This window comes from Cricetulus griseus, assembly GCF_003668045.3.
Source record: "Cricetulus griseus strain 17A/GY chromosome 1 unlocalized genomic scaffold, alternate assembly CriGri-PICRH-1.0 chr1_1, whole genome shotgun sequence".
Taxonomy (NCBI): Eukaryota; Metazoa; Chordata; class Mammalia; order Rodentia; family Cricetidae; genus Cricetulus; species Cricetulus griseus.
In genome coordinates, this window is record NW_023276807.1 from 165887702 (window position 1) to 165897178 (window position 9477).

Genomic DNA, 9477 nt, shown 5'->3' on the forward strand with positions numbered 1-9477 from the left:
GGGCCTTCCGCTCTTGACTCTGTGCTGGAAGGAGCCACAGAGTCTCTTATCTACACAGATAACTCCTGGGTCAAAGTCACATACATACTCAGCATAGGTTGGCCTGACATAGAACACCATGGGTTTTACTCAAAGTGGACATGGTTATCTATATTCATGATATTCAAACCCAAGGAGGCCACGATGTCACCCATTCTCAGAAGAAGATGATAGAAAGAACAACACTGTGCATCTTACCTTCAAGGAGTGCCTCAGATAGCTGGGCCTTTATACATTTCATAGATGAGACAGGGTTTGGATTCCAGTGGAGTTTAATCTGCATTCTCTGGTACTTGTATGTCTCACTAGCACATCCAGATCACAGGCTGTTTGCTGACCACAGAGTTCATGAAAATTGATGTTATCAACATAATGAGCCAGAATAGTACTCTGCAGAATGTCATTTTATGTAAGGCTCCTATGAGTTCTACTTGTGAAAAAGTTCACAAAGCCCTAGAATGTGTGTCTTCCCCCTGTGAAAGGAAACTACTTCCCACTTCTTAAAATGACCAGGATTGGAAAGAAAACGCTCACCAGATCATTAGTCCCATTAGGACACCGAGTGAGATTCCGATGAAGATGATCACCCTACACTATAGAATCTCTTGAGAGTGGTGCTGATCTTTGCCATAGTGGATGAGATTACTCATTTGGCCCTTCTTTTCCCAAAGTCCCTTCCATAGATCAGGTATGGAAATATATATCCCAATTTCTTTTTGTGATCAAGAAAATAACTCGAGGGTGGTCTCAGAGATCCAAAAGATCTGCTGTGCCTTGAAAGTAGGTCAAGATTCCCTTTATCACTCAGTGTTGGTGAATTTCCAGTAGAGGGGCCATGATAGTATCCCAGCTGTTGTAATTTAAGAAAATAGGCACGTGAGAGATGCCATGTGACAGGGTTCAAGCAGAGGAGTTTTTTATTATTTAAAGGAGAAAGGGAAGGGGGGAAGACCAGCCTCCAGAGACAGGAGTAGCAGGAGAGAAGAGAAAGGAAAGAGGGGGAAAGAGAGGAAAGGGGGGGAAGAGAGAGGGAGAGAAACAGACAGAGGGAGAGAAAGAGAGAAAGAAGGATGGGAGGTTGGCAGGGCCCTTTTAAAAGGGAACACAATGAATATGCACAGGTAGTGCTCTTAGTGGCTGTAACTGAGGGCGTATCCTGCCAGAACTCCAAGGATAGGCCAATACAGATGCCTGAATACTAACACCAGCTCCCTTGATGAGTTAGAGCAAATATTACAAAGTCTGGGAATTATCTTTTGCCTAGTACACAATTGCTCTGTTGAATGGTCATAAACCTGTTTGGAAAAGGACTGGGGGAATATGTTATCTGTATTTTTGCAGTGTCATATAGCACTCCTCTTTGGTTAGTGACCCTGGATCAAAGAACAGGTTCATGTGGACAATCTGGGCAAGAGGTCATAATTATCTATTATGGCTTGTCTACCCAGCTTTATGTGGGAGCTGGGGACTTGAACTCCTGTCCTCAGCTTGTGCAGCAAGCCACCTGCTTACCCTCCCTTTCGGGACTCCCTTCATTGCTCTTATGTTGGCGCCTGACTTACTGTTTTTCACTCTTCTCTACCTATTCCATGGGATCATCTCTTTTTTGTCTGCTGGCTGAAACAAGCTAAGCCTCATCAGGAGAGAACATGGCTACATTGCAGGAGGAAAAAAAATGAATTCCTATCCTGACTTCTTTTGCAGTAAGGTTCCTGAAGCCCATGCACCCTGCATCTGCTTCCTGAAGTGCACAGCAGTCAGCAGCCCAGCCAGCCACCAGAAGCTAGCAACATTCACTGTTAACTCTGGGGGAGAAACTACCCACTGAACAAATTTTTCAGCAGCTTAGATGGTATACTCTCCACAAGACTCAGGAGGGTAACCTCCAGATGTTTCTGTAGGTAGACAAGGATGGATAACTTATGAGTCATTCAATAAACTATGGCCACACCCTCTTCAACAAGATCTTTTTCTTGGGGCATTCTGCCCTAGTATATTGGATCCTGCACATTGCTGTTGTACCTTCCCTCTTTGAGACCTCCATCTTAGCCAATCCTGCATCATGCTAGTCCACTCTTAGCATTAGTTCATTTTGTTGGATTTGACCTGTCCTGGAAGTTCGAGGTTCTTTCTTTTACCCCAGACACCCTCATCTCAGCCTTTGAGATCTTGCTCCTTTCCCACTAGGACCCAAGTTTTGACTTCAGACTCCTGATTTGATATCCTATTTTGGGTATATGATTGAGTTGTTCATTTCTAACCAGCCAACTTGATTCCTTAGCTTAATGACTTCTACTATTGGAGAGCCACGGCTACCCACACAAGCCAGTGCTTGCATTATGTCTCAAAAAATGAAGTCTTGGTATGGATTTAACTACTGCATTTTGTCAGTTATCACCTCTCAAGTTAACCATTTACCATGAAATCCTTATACTGAATCAGAATCCTACCCTAAAAGTCTCATTGTCAGACTACTTCTTATATCAACTGTCACAGTTTAGATGCCAGAAAAGTAGAGCCCAAGACACACATGTGGTGCTTTTTAAGTGATTCTAGGGAAATAAACTTGGGAGTTGTGAAACGGTGGAAAAACAAAACTAATGAATACAAGGGTGTGTTACTGATGTAGGATCCTCTAGGAGTTTGAGATGCGACTCTGGTGAACCATATGATACTCAGAATTTTCCACCCAAAAAATGAGAGAGAATTCATCTATAGGTTCTTGCTCTCCATTGTTCAATGGGTTGTCAGTGGAATGCCATTTGCACTTCTCAAGAGGGCACGTGGCTTTCAATATAGCTATATGGGGTCCTTATGGGTTTATCTTGCAATCTTGGCATCAGAAAAGCCCCATGGCAGATATATATGTTGTCCGGTTTTTATACATAATCAAAACTGATTGTGGCAGCAATGACTGGCTAAAAGATATAAGAGAGCATGGCTGACATAGTGATCAAGAAGGAGACAGTTGTAAAGTTCCACAGCTAAGCAGAAGACAAACTATGCAAGATCTTGCCAGCTATGGTAATTTGAACTTCATTTTAACATTATCATTATTATTATTATTATTATTATTATTTATTATTATTATTATTATTATTATTATTATTAGAGTGTGTGTGTGTGTGTGTGTGTGTACACCATGGTGCATATGTGGAGGACAACTCTGTAGAGTTGATTCTCCCCTTCCACCTTTACACAGGTTCTGGGGATTGAACTCAGGATATCAGACTTGTGTGGCAAACATTTCACTCCTCAAGCCATCTCATGGGCCCCTATGTGAATTCTCAGTGCATCTGAAAATCATTGACAGGGTAGCTGGAAAGATGACTCAATTACCTCTCAAAACCCTTCTGGTAGCTTACAAAAACTCTAGTTCCAGGGGATTTGCTGTCCTCTACTGGTCTCCATGGGCACTGCATGCATATGGTGCACTTACATACATGCACGCAAAACACTTATCATGAACATAAAACTTTAAAAAGTGAGTGGAGAGACAGAGCCATTGAAAAGGTTCTAAACAAATAGCTATGTGATCTAACTTCAGATGTTAAAAGAAAAAAAAAACCCACTCTGTGGTCAGTGTGGGTAATCGGCTCTTGGAAGAGAAGGTATAGAAGACAAATAGAAGTGATCATAGGACTGCTAGATAAAGCTGAAGATGGGTTTAAACACCGTGATTGAAGTGAACAGAGTGGAAACAAATCAGAGTGATAAGGACTGCTAATGGTGTGCATGTGGAACTTAGAAAATAGCAGTTCTCAAGGATAATTTTTGGGGCCATTCCATAGGTTATATACTACTCACGGCTTATGGCTCCATTTAGAGGTATATACTCAGAATAATGCAATGACCCCAGCTTATTTGAGACAGCTTTTTCTGTACAGAACAGGCTTCCCTCAAGACCATGATCCCCCTGCTTCAGACTCCCGAGTGCTGGGATTACAGGTGCATGCCCCATGCCTGACTTCATGAGGTAGTTTTTAGTGTGATGTGGAAACCTCTTTTTCTAGTTATAAATACTAATGTACTGATGGGAGTTTACTTAAAGGACACAACAGAGGGAACAAAATTATTAGAAACTTAAAAATTCATGTATATTTGTTTTCAACTAGCTCCTTAACTAAGCTTATTTCTTTCATGTAATAAATTCTGACGAAAACCTTGGAAAAATACTTTCAGTTACAAAAGTACATTTTCTGAAATCTCTCTCTTGCAACAAACACATAGCAACACATTTGTGAAAACTGTCCTTGAATGAGTTTGTCTTGCCTGACAACTAATCTTTGATAGAACCAAGACTTTTTTGTGGCACAGAGTTTGTCAGGCTCTTTGAACAGCCTTGACCATGTCACATCTTAGGAAATGGAGTAACAGAAAATTCTTGTCTCTTGGAATGGTAGACTAAGAGTTTCCCTTTTTCTTTCTGCCTTGCTTGAGCAACATCCAGCACAGACTTATTAAAATCTATTCAATTATGACCTCTGGAGATGATGTTGTATGCCCTGCTCCAGTGCAAGTTCCAAGGACTTAGGGAACTGGGTATTCTACAACCACAGAGTATTGATCAAAATAACCCTCTAGCTGCCCTAGTAGATTCTATTTTATTAGTAGTAATTTTACTTATTTAATGTGTATGAGTGTTTTGCCTGTATGTATGGCTGTGTACCATGTGCCTGCTTGGTGTCCTAGGAGGCCAGAAGGCAGCTTTGGATCCCTCTGGACTGAAATTACTATAAAATAAAATAGCTGTTTATTACCATGGGGGTGCTGGGGAATTGAACCCATGTCTCTGGAAGAGGAGCTAGTTCTGGTAATCCCTGAGCTGTCTCCCCAACCTTGCCCTAGCAGATTCCTTAAGGAACAGAGTGAGAGAGGGAACTCGATTTTCTGAGCACTTAGCATGCTGCATCTTCTGCAGCTGAGGTGTCTTAAGGCTTTGCTTATTCCCTATGTCCAGTGGCCCATACTCTTCCTTAAGCTCTCATATCAAATGTTGCTTTTTAGGTTGACTTTCCCAGCCTCTCCCATCACCCCTCTGCAGAGCAACCCAACTCTCTGGTCAGAACATAAGTCATTCTTGGTATTTATTTGCCTGATTATTATTTTCTTTTTAAATCATTGTCTGCCCCCTCAACTAATCCACTGGTTTGTAAGGGCATCCTGATAACTAATGGTTGTTTCATTCACTTCACACCCACAGGGTCTGCCAGTGCTAACATAATTCAGGTGTTTAGTAGTGAACATGTACATGTTCGGTTAGGAGTTGGAGCACACAGTCACTCGGATCCAAATCTGAATCATGATAAAGGAAGCTGAGACATTACCCCCAAATGTACTAGACTCAATTTCCCGGAACCTGTAAATAGTAACTAATATGGAAACAAGGCTTTCACAGATGTGATTAAGGGTTTTCAGTGATTGTCTGGACTGGCACTAAATTAAATCACATGTATCCTATAAAAGTTAGGCCAAGACAGAAAAGGTGGAAAGCAATGTGACTACAGAGAGAGACTGGAGTGATGTGACCACAAGCCAGGGGATGCTAGCAGTTACAAGGACCTAGAAGATAGAGAAGGCTAAGAATAAACTCTCTCATAGTGTTTATTAAGCCCTCTGACAGTGTAGTCCCACTGCCATCTTAACTTTGGAACTGTGGAACTGATTTCTGACTTTTAGAACTGTGAGATAACAAATCTCTAATTCAAACTATTGATTTGTTACAGCAACCAAAGAGAATGGACACACCAGGCCTTACAGACTATTAAATATGTTGCATGAATCTTGACTTGCGACTTGGTGCTGAGTCTATATTACCTCCTATCCCAGGGAAACCACAGCTGATGCCCTAGAGGATGTGGTAACATGACAATTTGTAGAGATTATGTTGTAAGTGCTTGAAAACACACAGTTATTATGATATTTGTTAGGCATTTTATAAACTATTATGCTTAGTTCTCATAGCTCCATGATGTTGAATATCACCATCTCCTCATTTTACAGGCAAGGAGACAGAGACGTTAAACAGTTTGCTCAAATTGCATGATCAAAATGAAAAATACCATGGGAATAATTTTTGCAATATTTTAGATGTGTTTTTAAAATATTCCCGTACTTATTGCCAGATGAACTCTATCCCTTGAAATAATAGTTACATTGTTTCAGAGGGAAGGACAGATATGGTTAGAACAAAGGCGAGACTGTCAAGGGGACTTTCAGTCTCTAGCTCAGGATTAATCTTGAAAACCAAGCTTTATTAAATCAAGATTTTGTTAAGTTCTTTCATTGCCCCCTAACTCATCAAAAAAGCAGAACATGTGGGGGTGGAGCTGAAGAGCACAGAGGCATGCAGAAAATCTTACTACGGGGCATGGAGAGGGAAGCTATGCTTGACCCAGTAGATGACGAGAATGAAAGGGGAAATGAGAGTGACACACCAAGAAACCAGTCACCCGACTTCTCACTCTGCTGGTTTGGGTTTCTGAACATCTCCAGGAGGTCTGTGTTCAAGCCTGCTTTCCAAACTGCAGTGCTACTGGGAGAGGGTGGAACCTTTGAGAGGTGGGGCCTACCGAGAAGAAGTTGGACCAGCGGTAACATATTATTCAAGGCGTACTGAACACTGGCTCCAGTCCCTTCTCTCACATTCTGCCCATGAAGTGAACAGCTTGATTGTGCTCTGTGCACCATGAGCTGCCTGGGCATAAGCCCAAGAACAACAGGGCCAATGACCCCTGGGAAATCATGAGCCAAACTGAACCTTCTCATGAGTTCATGTATCTTATCGAGATAATGGAAAGCTGACTATTGCGTGCTTACCCCACCATAACTCATGATAACTTGTTATTCACTTTCAACTTGGATAATTCTTTTTCCTCCTCCTCTTTTTTTTTTTTTGACTGCATCTCACTATGTAGCTACTCACCAGCCTAGAGTTTGCTGTGTAAACCAGCTGTCCCTGAACTCAGATCTGCCTGCCTCTGCCTCTGCTGGGATTACAAGCAGCACTATTGCTCCTAGGCACTTCTCTATTTTGTGAAGACTAAATCTGTGGAGTTGAAGGGGTTTTCATAGCAGGAGATCTAGAAAAACTTCACCAAACGTTTCACTCTCAAGTCAGATTTTTTTTTTTAATAAAGTAAACCCAATCATGGTTTAGCCAAGTAGAAATTTGTTTTCCTCCATTCTGAAGCAGCTTGTCCAGGCTTGATGTAAATATTCCAGGACCCAGTAAACTCTCAGTTTCCCTCTGGTACACTACTTGGCCCAGCTTCTGACAGGGTAGTCAGATAGCTGCTCCATTTTTAGAAGAGTTGCCCTCCTTCCTAGCAGGGATAAAGTATGGAGGTGGAATGCATGTGTGAAGCCAGTCAGACCCTTTCACCAGGGAGACAGCAGGTTCTCACAAGACTCTCACAGCAAACATACACCTTAATCTCACTGACCACCGAGGGCCATGTAGAGGTACATCTTAAAGTGGGTATTTTCCACAGGAACCATGGAGGAAAGAGAGACAAGCCTCACTGCAGATTAGACCCTGCTCACAATGCTTCAGCATGTTGGCCTTCTGTTGTAAGTGGGCAAGCTCTTTTCTCTCCCAGACCATATTTAGTTTGCAGTCATCTTAGATGGACTGTTCTTCTCTTCTCCAGTGGCTAGGAGCTTATGTCTCCATCTCTGTCTGCTCAATTGTGAACAGCTCAGGAAAGCTTTATCATATTGGCAAGTGACTACTTTCTCAACCAGTAACTCTCAACCAAAGGAGATTGTTTATTTCCCTACCCCACACCCTTTCTCCTCCTCCTGCCCTTTCTTTCTCTTCCCTTCTCCTTTCTTAAGGCCTATGATGATCTTGAAGTTCTGATTCTTCTGCCTCAGGAGTCCAGGATTATGAGATTACCACTATAAATCCCTGGGGCTTTATGCTTGGTAAGTAAGCACTCTAAGAATTTAGCTACATCCCCAGCCACTGAGCACTCCTCTGGTCTGATGTTACTAGCTTTTTTTTTTTTTTTTTTTTTTTTTTTTTTTTTTTTTTATTCTTGTCCCTCTACAAGAAAGCAGCCCTCTGGGAGACACGGTTTCTCTATAGCTCTGGCTGTCCTGGAACTCCCTATGTAGACCAGGCTGGCCTCAAACTTGCAGAGATCCATCTGCCTCTGCCTCTTGAGTGCTGGAATTAAAGGTGTGCACCATCATGCCCTGTTTGAGTTTTATTTTTTAAATACACATTTTTTTTTTGAGACAAGGTTTTGCTATGTAGCTCAGGCTGGCTTTGAACTTCTGATCCTTCTGCCCCAGCTTCCTGAGAGCTGGAATTTATATTCACAAGCTACTAGGATCTGCTTTCACATGCACATTGAACTGAAGAAAAAAAGCCATACCTACATTAATATTCTACAAGGTTGGTTAGCTTATGAGTGAGTTGGAATGTTGCAGTCCCAGAGCCCAATTATTTTGATTCATCTATCTAAATAGCTATTTACTGTTGTCATCATGGCTATTACATAAATCCCATTTTAACGCATAAACAGACCCCCATCCCAAAGAAGATCATATAACATCTGAGGCCCATATCAGATATTTCCCTGATATGCTATGCAGGGGCCTACTTGACATTTCCACTAATGTGTCTAAAGTGTCTCGATTTTCAATTTTTTGTTGTTGTTGTTGCTAGAGAAACTTAATGAAATTGTTACCACCTAGGAACATGATATTTGGGGTAATCTAAATCTGTGTTCCTAGGGCCAAAGGCATTCACATTTTGCTCCAGAAGAAGCTGTTAGGCCCTTTGAATTGAGAGCTATGTTTTTTTTTTTTTATGTCAACAATTATTTTAAGAAAAATGCTATCTGAAAGAGCTGTCAAAATAATGCCTGAGCTACAGAGGTGGCTCAGTGGTGAAAAGCACTGGCTGCTTTTCCAGAGGTCCTGGATTCAATTCTTATCACCTGTACAGTAATTCTGGTCCTGAGGGATCCAAAGCCCTTTTCTGGCTTGTGTGGTCACTACACACTTGGGATACACAGACCTTCAGGCAAAACACTTAGACACATAAAAGTAAACACATCTTAAAAAGACAAGTCCATCTGAGGATACTAGTTACAGACACATGGAAAGGTTTTATTGACTACTGCTGCCATAAGAAAGACTGCATTAGGAACTGGATTCTATTTTCATGAAACAAAAGGGCTGAGATGTTTAAAGGCTGGGGAATGGTGCTAAAAGGTCTAAAGTGTTGGTGAATGTTGATAGCTGTGACCAAGCTACTTGTCAAGCAGAGAAATAAACTTTTCTCATGACAGGAGGCAGTGGGGAAAGTTGAAGTAAGACAACCATCTCTCCCAGGGACTGGAGCCCAAGGTGAATTATCTTCCTGAATGCTCGAACCTCAGAGAGGTGGCTATCCCAGCTCCAGGAAAATGTTAGGTGGCAAGC